Here is a 9,539-nt window from a genome sequence, read left to right as displayed (position 1 = left end):
GCGCTGCGGACCCGAGGGAGGGCACGATTAAAGCATTGCCCTCCGCTGCGAGCCCAGAGAGCCCGTCACGGGCCAGCGCGCTAAGTGTGCAGCCTTCCTCACGCCCCCGAACCACCCAAGGCGGCGACACCTGATCCAGAGCGCACACACGGGTCCCTGCTGTCCCGGATACAATTACGTGGCGGAGACACACTCGGACTCACGCGCAGCAGCCAAGAGACGAGGTGAGCGGAGGGACTGCACCGTGCGCACCGGCGACAGGGGGGCGGGCCGGGCGGAGGCGAGGGACGTCGTTTGCTCCGAAGGTGAGTGCTGGGCGCTCGGCGGAGGCCCTGGGCGGGAGCAGCGATCACCGAGTGCTGATGGGCTTGGGCTGAGGGAGTTTGGAATGGGGAGGGGCGGGAGGGCCAAGGTCGGGAAGGAAGCGGGGACTGGGGGTGTGGACCAGAGACTTCTCAGGCTGTTTGGGATAGCGGCGCGGCCCTTTCCCTCCCATATGGCACTCCTTCGAAGGTCTTCCCTCCGTGCGTGCAAGGGGAGGCGGGCAGAGCCGGGCGCCGGGCCCCCTAGTACCTTGCTCTTGACCCTGGAAGGATGGGCACGGCAGACCCCTAGGCCGAGTCAGCAGGCGGGCAGGGATGAGGGACCCGGCTGCGCTTCGGGAGCTCGCCAACTCTACGCCGACGTCCCCCTCAGGGGGAGCACGAGTGGGGCGCGTTGGGGGTGGGGATGTCCCGGTGCTGTCCGCACACTGGGACCTTTCATTTCAGCCCCGCCGCCCGGGTATGCGTGCCAGCGCGACCGCAAGGAAGGGCCAGTGGTGGAGGGGTAATGCGGGGCCGCGCGCGGATGTGGGGGATGATGCGAGGCGCCCTTGTATTAGAGAAGCCTGTGCGGGCGCGGGTCGAGAGGAGGTGAGCTCGCGGGCAGGGAGAGAGAAGGACGCGCTGCAGGGAGAAGGGCGCCTTCCCTGGGCTGGAGGAGCGGCCAGGGCCCCGGAGGTGTGGGAGTCACACCGCATCGCAGGGTGCAGGAGTATGCAGTGTGTCGGGGCAAAAGGTCAACCAAAGGGCAGCGGGGGGCATACCCGGTGGATCTGTGGGCGAACTCGCCCGGTCCTCGGCGGAGGGCGCATGAAGTTGAGTACAGTGGACGTGCCGCACACTGCAGCACTTCCGTAAAGAAAGGTCTGTAGCTGCACCTGTACCTGGCTCCCACCAGGCCTTTTACTAGAGCGCAGCTGGGACGCGGGGTGGGCAGGCCATCCTGGACAACTTCGGAGAGTCACTGACTAGGGCCTTTGCACTAACCAGGGGTTCGCAGCGGGGAGACAGTTATCACAGGGATTTTCAAATCAGAACTTGACCTGGAGAGTCACCTCCACCTCACCAGGGTGAGCAATGGAGACAGAGCCTCTGTTTAGGTGGGTTTCATTGGAAGAGAAAAAACACTCTTCAAAAAAAAAAGTTTGGTCCTCCCTCAGGTTGTCACCTTACACTACTGACGTTTTTTTTTTTTTTTTTCTTTTTTTCCCTTCAAAATTAATGACATAAATGTGTGGCTTTTGGGGCAGATGCCAAGTCTGCAGTTGTTTTTGTTTTTGATGATTTCATGTTAGAAAACAAAATATTTCTGTAAGCACTTGGAATTGGCATTAGTTTATTCCCATTTATCCCCAGGGGGAAAAAAACAAGAATGAATGCCATTTGAAGGAAGGAGAGAAAATTCTTTTAATCAATATCTTGGCACTAATAGGAGTAATCACACTTTATCCCTAGAGATTTTCTGATTAATTGGTATCCTGACCTCAGTGGTAAGGAAGACCACAACTCGGTCTTAATTGAACTTTATCTGAGCATGCAGATTTCGTGTTCTGTAGAAACATCTCCTGGTAGCTTGAAGTTTTGCTGTAGGTACGTGTCCTTACTCAGTAACTATCCTATATAGTGCCAGACAGAAACACTTCAGTATTGTCTAATATACCTGCTACGGCAAGGTGCAATTGACACCTAGTGTTTGACCTCAGGCTATAGGAGTGTTTTAAAACCAAGGCGTGGTGATTAAGGTGTTGGACTCCCACATGGCAGACCACTGTTTGAGCCCAGACCTGGTGGTTTGCTTTCTCACTTTCCCTCTCTCTTTCTCTCTCTCTCACTCTGTCCCTCTCTGGTCAAATTAAAAATAAATAAATAGGGACCAGCAATTGGCGTAATGGCTATGTCACTGGATTCCCATGTAGTCATCCACAGTTCAAGTCCCGGACCCAGTGGCTTAAACTCATGCCGGGCACCTGTGCGTGTGTGTCCAAGATCCCGAGAGGAGAATGGAGGAGAAGGAATTGTGAAATAGCCATTCCCCCGGGGAGTGATTTCTCGCTTTCTGTCTCTGTGTCTCTCTCTTTCTGGCGAGCAAACACCCTATAGCAAAACCTTTCTAAATAACTAACTAACTAAAAAAATAAATAAAGTTAAATAATTCTTCTTTAAAAATGCAAAAGTAAGTTGAAGCAATGTGCCCCGACATATGTAGTAAAAGTGAATATGGTATTAGGAGCCTGGGGCACAACTAAGCAGACACTATACCTCTCTACTATATGTATTTATTTATTTATTTATTTATTTTTGCTGTAGGGCATGTGTGCTCCCAGAGATACAGAAAGTGTATGGGCCACACTGCAATCCCTTCTTTTCCATTCTCCTCTCAGGATTTTGGGCAAGTATATACACATCTCGGGCATGAGTTTTAAGCTGTCAGGTCTGGGGCTCTAACTGTGGTCAGCTACATGGGAGCCCAGGGACATAACCACTATGCTATCTGATGGTCCTTCTACTATAGAATTTTGAACTCTTTCTAAATCTGAAATTTCGAGGACTTTGTACTTGTTGTGTGTATGCTCAGTGCATAAGCTGCAACATATCAATGTAGTAAATAGGGATATTTACTTAATTTTTGTAAAAATGATCTTTTGTTGAAACAGTTCCAACAGTTTACATTTACCAATAATTTATGTTAAAAAGTATTTCATGGCATGCACCTTACGAACAACCATTAACGTGGTTACCACTTAAATATCACTGGCAAGTCTACCCTCCGCTCTCAAACTCCTTTCTAAAATCACACACCGATTTGTCAGGTCACACTGATTTACTACTGTTTAATTCCCACTAGATTTCCAGTGTATACCTGGAAATTTCAGTATACACCCGGAGGTTGTGAATTCTTGATTGTTTACACAGCGCATAATAATATTTTATTTATTTGATATCACGTGGGTTGTGATTTACTTACATAAGCACATTGTCTAGATTGCTGACCCTGACACCATTAATTACTAAAACTTTAGAAGAAGAATTGAGCCATTAAAACCATTTCTAATTCTTACTCTCTGCCTTGTTTCCTGGGAGAATATTGGATATAAGTTATTTTTTGGTTGCTGGCTTGTCTTTGAGCATGGATTCATAAAGAATTGAATAGTCCTATTTGTTGAGTTATAGAGCTGTTTTTATTTCTAGTAAATGGTCTTAACGCGCTGGGTTGAAACACTAGAATGAAGACAGAAGTACCTTTCTTCTTTTAATGGCTTTTCTGGGTCCTCTTTCTGTTATCAGCTCTCACTTTTTCCCATGGCCAGGCTGTGAGCAGGTCCTGCCACTGTATTATCTGTTGTTTTGTTTTTTTTTTTTCATGAAATGATGTGAGCTATTGCCTGAGTATAAAGCCTGTGGACTTTGTGACAAGATACTTTCTGTTCACATGCTTTATTTGAGGGATGGATTATGAGCTAAACGGTTGAAATTTCCAGCAGGGTGGCCTTGATAGAAAAGGTTTTAAGAGAACCTTTAAGTTATGAGAATTTTAGAAAAGTGCCTTAATTTTAGACAGGTCAGTCTTCTGCAAAGTCTTTGCTTTTCTGCAAAATTCAAATTTAACTTCCTTCGGGTAGGCCCAGCTTGTCTTGGTTTGGGAATATGTATATCATAATATTTACACACCATTTCCTGCCATTGATGCTCACTAACCACATGTAATGTTCTTATTTCCCTAGGTGCAAGCCAGAAATAAGAATTGTGATTTTACAATCCTCTAACCATCCTTGAGGCGAAAGTCAATTATTTAAATACTATTTTGCATATGTACCTTTAGAGAAGATACATAAACAAATTGATTTGAAACAAGTAGTTCAATTCAGAGATAAAGATAGTGGTAACCGTATCTTCTTGACCTGAACACTTCACCATCATTGGTTCTTTTATTCAACCAATATAGGGCTGTGATAGAAGGACACAAAGGACCCTCAGCAGGGATTTGGAAGTGGCCAGTTCTACCAAGGGGCGGAAGCCTCAAGAGGCTTTATAGAAGATGTCCTAAAAAACACTGTAGGCAGGAGCCTACAGTGATCTCGTATAGAGGTCCTTTGGCCTTCCTAAGCAGTTTCGATCATTTTTGTTCAAGGTTATTTTAACCAAAGATGATAGGAGAGGACAGCTCTCACAGCAATCTAGAAGAATGGCTTTGAGGAACATGGGTTAAGAACAGCAGTTTAGAAGGTGGAGTGACCTTGGTAAGAGAGGCGAGGAACTTACACAAAGTAGCAGTGAGATGAAGAATAGAGTTTGGGCACACAGATGTTCAGGTGGGCTATTGATTCAACGGCAGAGTGAGGGGCTGGTCTAGGGGAGAGGATAGCATCTCTGTTGTGGAGTTGAGTTTCAGTGCTTTTTGTCCACTGCCTACTCCCTCACAGTTGATAGAATCGTTACTTGCAAATTGTAGTGTTCTCTCCAGGTGATTCTCAGTTTAGGATTTCTTCCAGTTTCATGTTGGACATTCACCAACCCAGTTATACACTCTGTAGTGTCAGCACTCAGCAGTCCTTTACAGAGAGAGCAAAAATCACCTTGAACTTGCCAGGCAGCATTTTGGAGTGCGTAGCCTAAACAAAACAGCACCTTGAGATTTATAAATGGCAGGGGATCTAAGACAGCCTAGGTCAGTTCCTGTTCTCTGGGTGGAAATTTACATAAGTTTTAAAACATTTGGATTAGATAGAAAGAATATATAGTAGGAACATTTTAGAGCTACTGTATGTTTCATTTAAAGTCTGTGCTGTTTATGAGTGTTAACTGGGAGTAATCATTGTACTGGTTTTATTTTAAAGATAAATCATTTTCTACCGACTTGATACAGATAGAGAAGCATTTGCATATATTTCAGTTCTCTAAATAAATTTACATTTTAACTGATTTGGTAAATATTTGCTTGACTTGGGAATGTTATCACAAAAATGTATAAAAGTATTTTGAAATTTTCAATTCTGTTTTGGAGAAATTTAATACTTGAAATATATTCAAGACACCAAATACTAAGTTTTTAGTTATCAGATTAGCTATAACTTGCTTTAGTAAGTAATAACTCCAGGGCTAGTTTTTCTCCAGGTGAGAATGAAATTTAACGTAATACATGCTAATGGATTTAGAAAGTAGAATTAGGTGTAAAAATGCACTATATTCTCTGTAATAAGATGTTTCTGAAAAGCTGTATGAAAGTTTAGCTTTTGTCATTGTGCCATATTTCTAGAATTTTGAATTTTCAAAACACCTGGAAAAAATAAGAGCAGTCCTTTAGCACTGTAAATGTGGCTGATGGGTATACAGGTGTTGGACATTCGTCTGTATGTCCTTCTACGTGTTAAAAATGAAAAATATTTTATAAGAAACCAAAGAGAGTAATTATTGCAAAGCCTATCATATTTTAAATCTATTCAAGGATTTTGCTATTTAAAACAATAGCACTATAGATCTTCTCATAGAAGAAATTCTATTTTTATATCTTTGTTTTGCCAATTCATTTTTTTAAAATTTGCTTAAGCAAACATATGCACAACAATAATAACAAACTTAGGCACAGCTCTGTACCACAGTTTGAATATAGTCTCATTACCCCAGCATCGTTAAAATGTGTAACATTAAGCTAAAGGTTTGCAGAATGTTATGGTGGTACAGTGGACAACAGTAGGCTCTGTGAGGCTGATTCACATTGGAGGGTTCCCAGATGGTGTCTGGAGACCTCTTTGAACACACTCTGCATATGCCATGTGTGACCTGACGCAAAGCTGGCTGAAGGTGGGGGCTGGATCATAATGTCCAGACCCTGTTTGGCGTCTAGTCTCACTCTCTCTTTCTTTTTGCATGTGTGTGTCTCTTACTTATAGAAGATATAAATAAATAAACCTCAAAAAATGATAAAGGCATAATCTGATTCTCTTTTACCTTCATTGTAAGTTATTTGGAAGAGAAGCTATCAATAGGAAACATCATTATTATTATTTTTATTATCATTACTAGCAATGGATGGAGTGATTCGGTTGGTGGTGTTTTTCTGCTTTGAGAGGCTGCTTGAAGACTAGAGCAGGTCCTGCAGCCCTCTGGGTTCTCTACATGAAGGCCTTATGCTTTACATAGCTTTTGCATTTGGGCTGTTGTGCCTGCTATTCAGTTGTATTCCCTAAGCCAACTGAGAACTGGGTTTAGAGGAAAACTAGTCAGACAGGTTTGCCTGTCTATTTAAAAGAGGGGGGGGGCAGTGAAATTTATGGATAAGGTCAAGGGTAAAACTATTTTAAGGAATATATAAGGTAATCACAGACTGTTTTCTTTTGGTTTTAAAAATACTGGAGATTTGCTTGAGGATTTGTTTTAATGAAGATCAAGTGAGAGAGCAAGTGAATACTAAAAAGGGAGATAAGTAAGAAAGAGGGAATAAGAAAGAGGTGGGGAAAGGGAAAGGAAAAACAATACTGTAAGAAGGAAAAAAAAAAAAAAGAACCCAAGAAGTGAAAGGACAGTTTCTTTCTGGGCTTTGTGTAAGCCTTCTGGATGCTTCAGGCTCCCTTTAGTAGTACTCACATGCAATCCTATTTCTACTCCTACCCCTACTTTCTTGCTGAAAAGGGGGTAGAAGGAGAGACATTTTGAACTAGATGTGTCGATTTCCTGGAGATCTGTGCAGAGAATATCTGTAATACTCAAGAGTTAATTTGGGCCAAAGGTGGTGGCATAGTCTGTAGCTACTGGGCTACAGTTCTGGAAGCCACATAACCAGCCATAGTTTGAATCTCTGTGTCTGTGTATAGGCCCCCAGATCCTGAGGAGCTGGAGGGTTGGGGTAAGGGGATCAGAGCATGAGGAGACCTTGTGGTGAAGGGTGCTGAGTGCTTTCTCTCTCTTTTTCATGTGCGTGTACACATTCTCTGGAATATAAATGTAATTAATCCAGCCATTCAGTCAACAAGCAACCTATTATATGATAGAACTTGTCTTAGCCAAAATGCATTGTGTTTTTAAAAAATGTCTATAGTAAAATATTTAAGGATTTTATAGTTTAAAGACTTAAGAACATCATTATTAAGGCTTTTCAAAGACTGTTGTTTTGATGTGTGTATTCCTGAATTCAAGAAAAAGTTGGTCTATTATTTGACATATGGCAGTGACAAATTTGAAGTCTTTATATGGTACATGTAAAAGACACTGGATTGAAGACTGAGGAAACCTGAGTGTTAGTTCTGATTCTGCCCATGAATAACTACGAACTAGCTGACTTGATGCTGAGAAACCATCCCCTGGAGACTTTGTCTCTTTTTCTACAAATGAAAAGCTATGGGGCTCAGTTATCTTTAGTTTTGAAATTGTCATTCTTTTTCTATTTTAAAAAGAAAGTACTTTTAAAAGATATTGGGTATCATTTTGTAACAAATATATTAAGTACCAGTGCTTAAATATATTTATGTGATTTTTCACAAAACTAAAAATAATGACTATTATATATAAAAGACTTCTATGAATTCATGTCATTGTGGTGAATACCTGGTATAATCCTAGATGCTTAGAAGACATAAACTACTTTTTAACCTGTCAGTAAAGGAACATTATAGAAATGCATTGTGTCCTGCGAAACCTACCAAAATCTCTGTTGGGAACTAATATAGCTTTGTATTTAATCAACTGCAACTATCCTTATGAAATCTGTCTTTATAGTCAAGATTCTCTATAAAGTGAAAAATCAAGGTGATTTTTATTTCTTTATTCTCCATTGATTTGATCTGAACTGAACTAGATTGTATCAGTCTCAATAAACCTATTCTTAAATCCATTTGATAGCAGGTTTTAGAATAGTAAAGGCTCTTCAAGACTGTTTAATTTGATATACTCATCTGGCAATTAAAGAAAATTAGGTGTAGAAACCTAAACAAAGGACTTACTGATTTTGGAATGAATAAATGCATGCCATATTAATTTATATTTTTCATTTCATCATAAGTCACTAAAATATTATTTTCATAATTTATATTACTTGAAATGTGAACTACCTGAAAAGACAATCTTGGATTACCAAATATGATACCTAACCAAACAACCAAAATTTTCAGCATACATTGATAATTATTTTAATTACTAAAATGGATCTTAACTATATTTTACTAACAAACTACAAAAGTATTTAAAATCAGTTTGGAATTTACATAATTAACTAAGTGATAATGGAGAAGTGAAAGATATAATATTAAACCAAATTAAATTAGAGAGTACTACCAGGCCTTTTTAGTACTTAAAAGGTGCTAAAATCGTATTCATGTTTCTGAGATCTGGCAGGTGCTTTGTAACAGAAATTTTTGAAAAAGTTGTTTTGAGGTTGCTTATTTATTCTAAGTTCCTCAGGATCTGGGGCTGTGCTTTATGTTTTCCTAAGTCTTCAGGATAACTGAACTTGAACTCAGTTCTTGCTGTTTCAGATCCACATCTCTTTCATTGCATCTCTTTTGTTTCTCTTATTGATTAGACATACTAGGTGCTAGATCCTTGTCTGTCAAGCTGTGGTTGGAGAACTGCATACAAATCTCCAGCTGCTCTTTAAAAATGGAGATTCTGGAGCTCGCAGATGGCATAATGGTTATGTCTCTGGACTCCCACATAGTCAACTGCGGTTCCAGGCAGCTTAAATTCACGCTGGCACATGTGCAAGTGTGCCCAATTTCACTAGAAAAGAGAAGGGATTGCAGGGTTCACTGCCCTGGGAGGGAGGGCTGATTTCTTGCTTTCTGTCTCTCTGTGTCTCTCTGGCTAGAGCATACGCCCTGTAGCAAAATCTCTCTCTAAAAATAAATAAATAAATAAATAAATAAATAAACAAACCAGATTCTTGAGTTTCTCTGCAGATTTCATAACAGCCTATTTGCTGAAGAGACCCTAGAATCTGAACTTTTAGTAAGCACTAGAAGGTGTTTCTTCTGGGTATCAGCATTTGAGAATAACTTCATTAAGAGATTACGTTTTTTGTGCTTTAAATAATTAAATTTAGTCACCAACATCAAACATTAATTGGATTCATTTTATGCACAAGGTACTGAGTACAGTATCTGTTGATACTCATATTACATTATTTTTCTTTCCTATCTGTATTCTTGTTTTTGTTTGTTTTTCCCATGCAGAGTGGTTGTTCTCCAGAGCGAGATGAGAGAGAGAAAGAGAGAAATCAACCCCTCC

The 9,539-nt window shown here is 41.0% G+C and overlaps 1 protein-coding gene across 2 annotated transcripts in view; it reads left to right on the top strand.

The window, feature by feature from the left end:
- Positions 1 to 16: 16 nt before the first annotated feature.
- The window catches only part of UGT8 (UDP glycosyltransferase 8), a 71,374-nt gene continuing 61,851 nt past the window's right edge, over positions 17 to 9,539 (top strand). Inside the window, exon 1 of one of the 2 annotated variants that reach the window (XM_006162791.2) lies at positions 17 to 224. The gene's annotated coding sequence lies outside the window, so the exon portion shown is untranslated. The other variant, XM_006162792.2, reaches the window with a different exon arrangement.

This window comes from Tupaia chinensis, unplaced genomic scaffold (genome assembly GCF_000334495.1).
Source record: "Tupaia chinensis unplaced genomic scaffold, TupChi_1.0 Scaffold140548_1, whole genome shotgun sequence".
Taxonomy (NCBI): Eukaryota; Metazoa; Chordata; class Mammalia; order Scandentia; family Tupaiidae; genus Tupaia; species Tupaia belangeri.
Note: the sequence above shows the minus strand (reverse complement) of the source record. Positions and strands in the feature narration are given on the sequence as shown.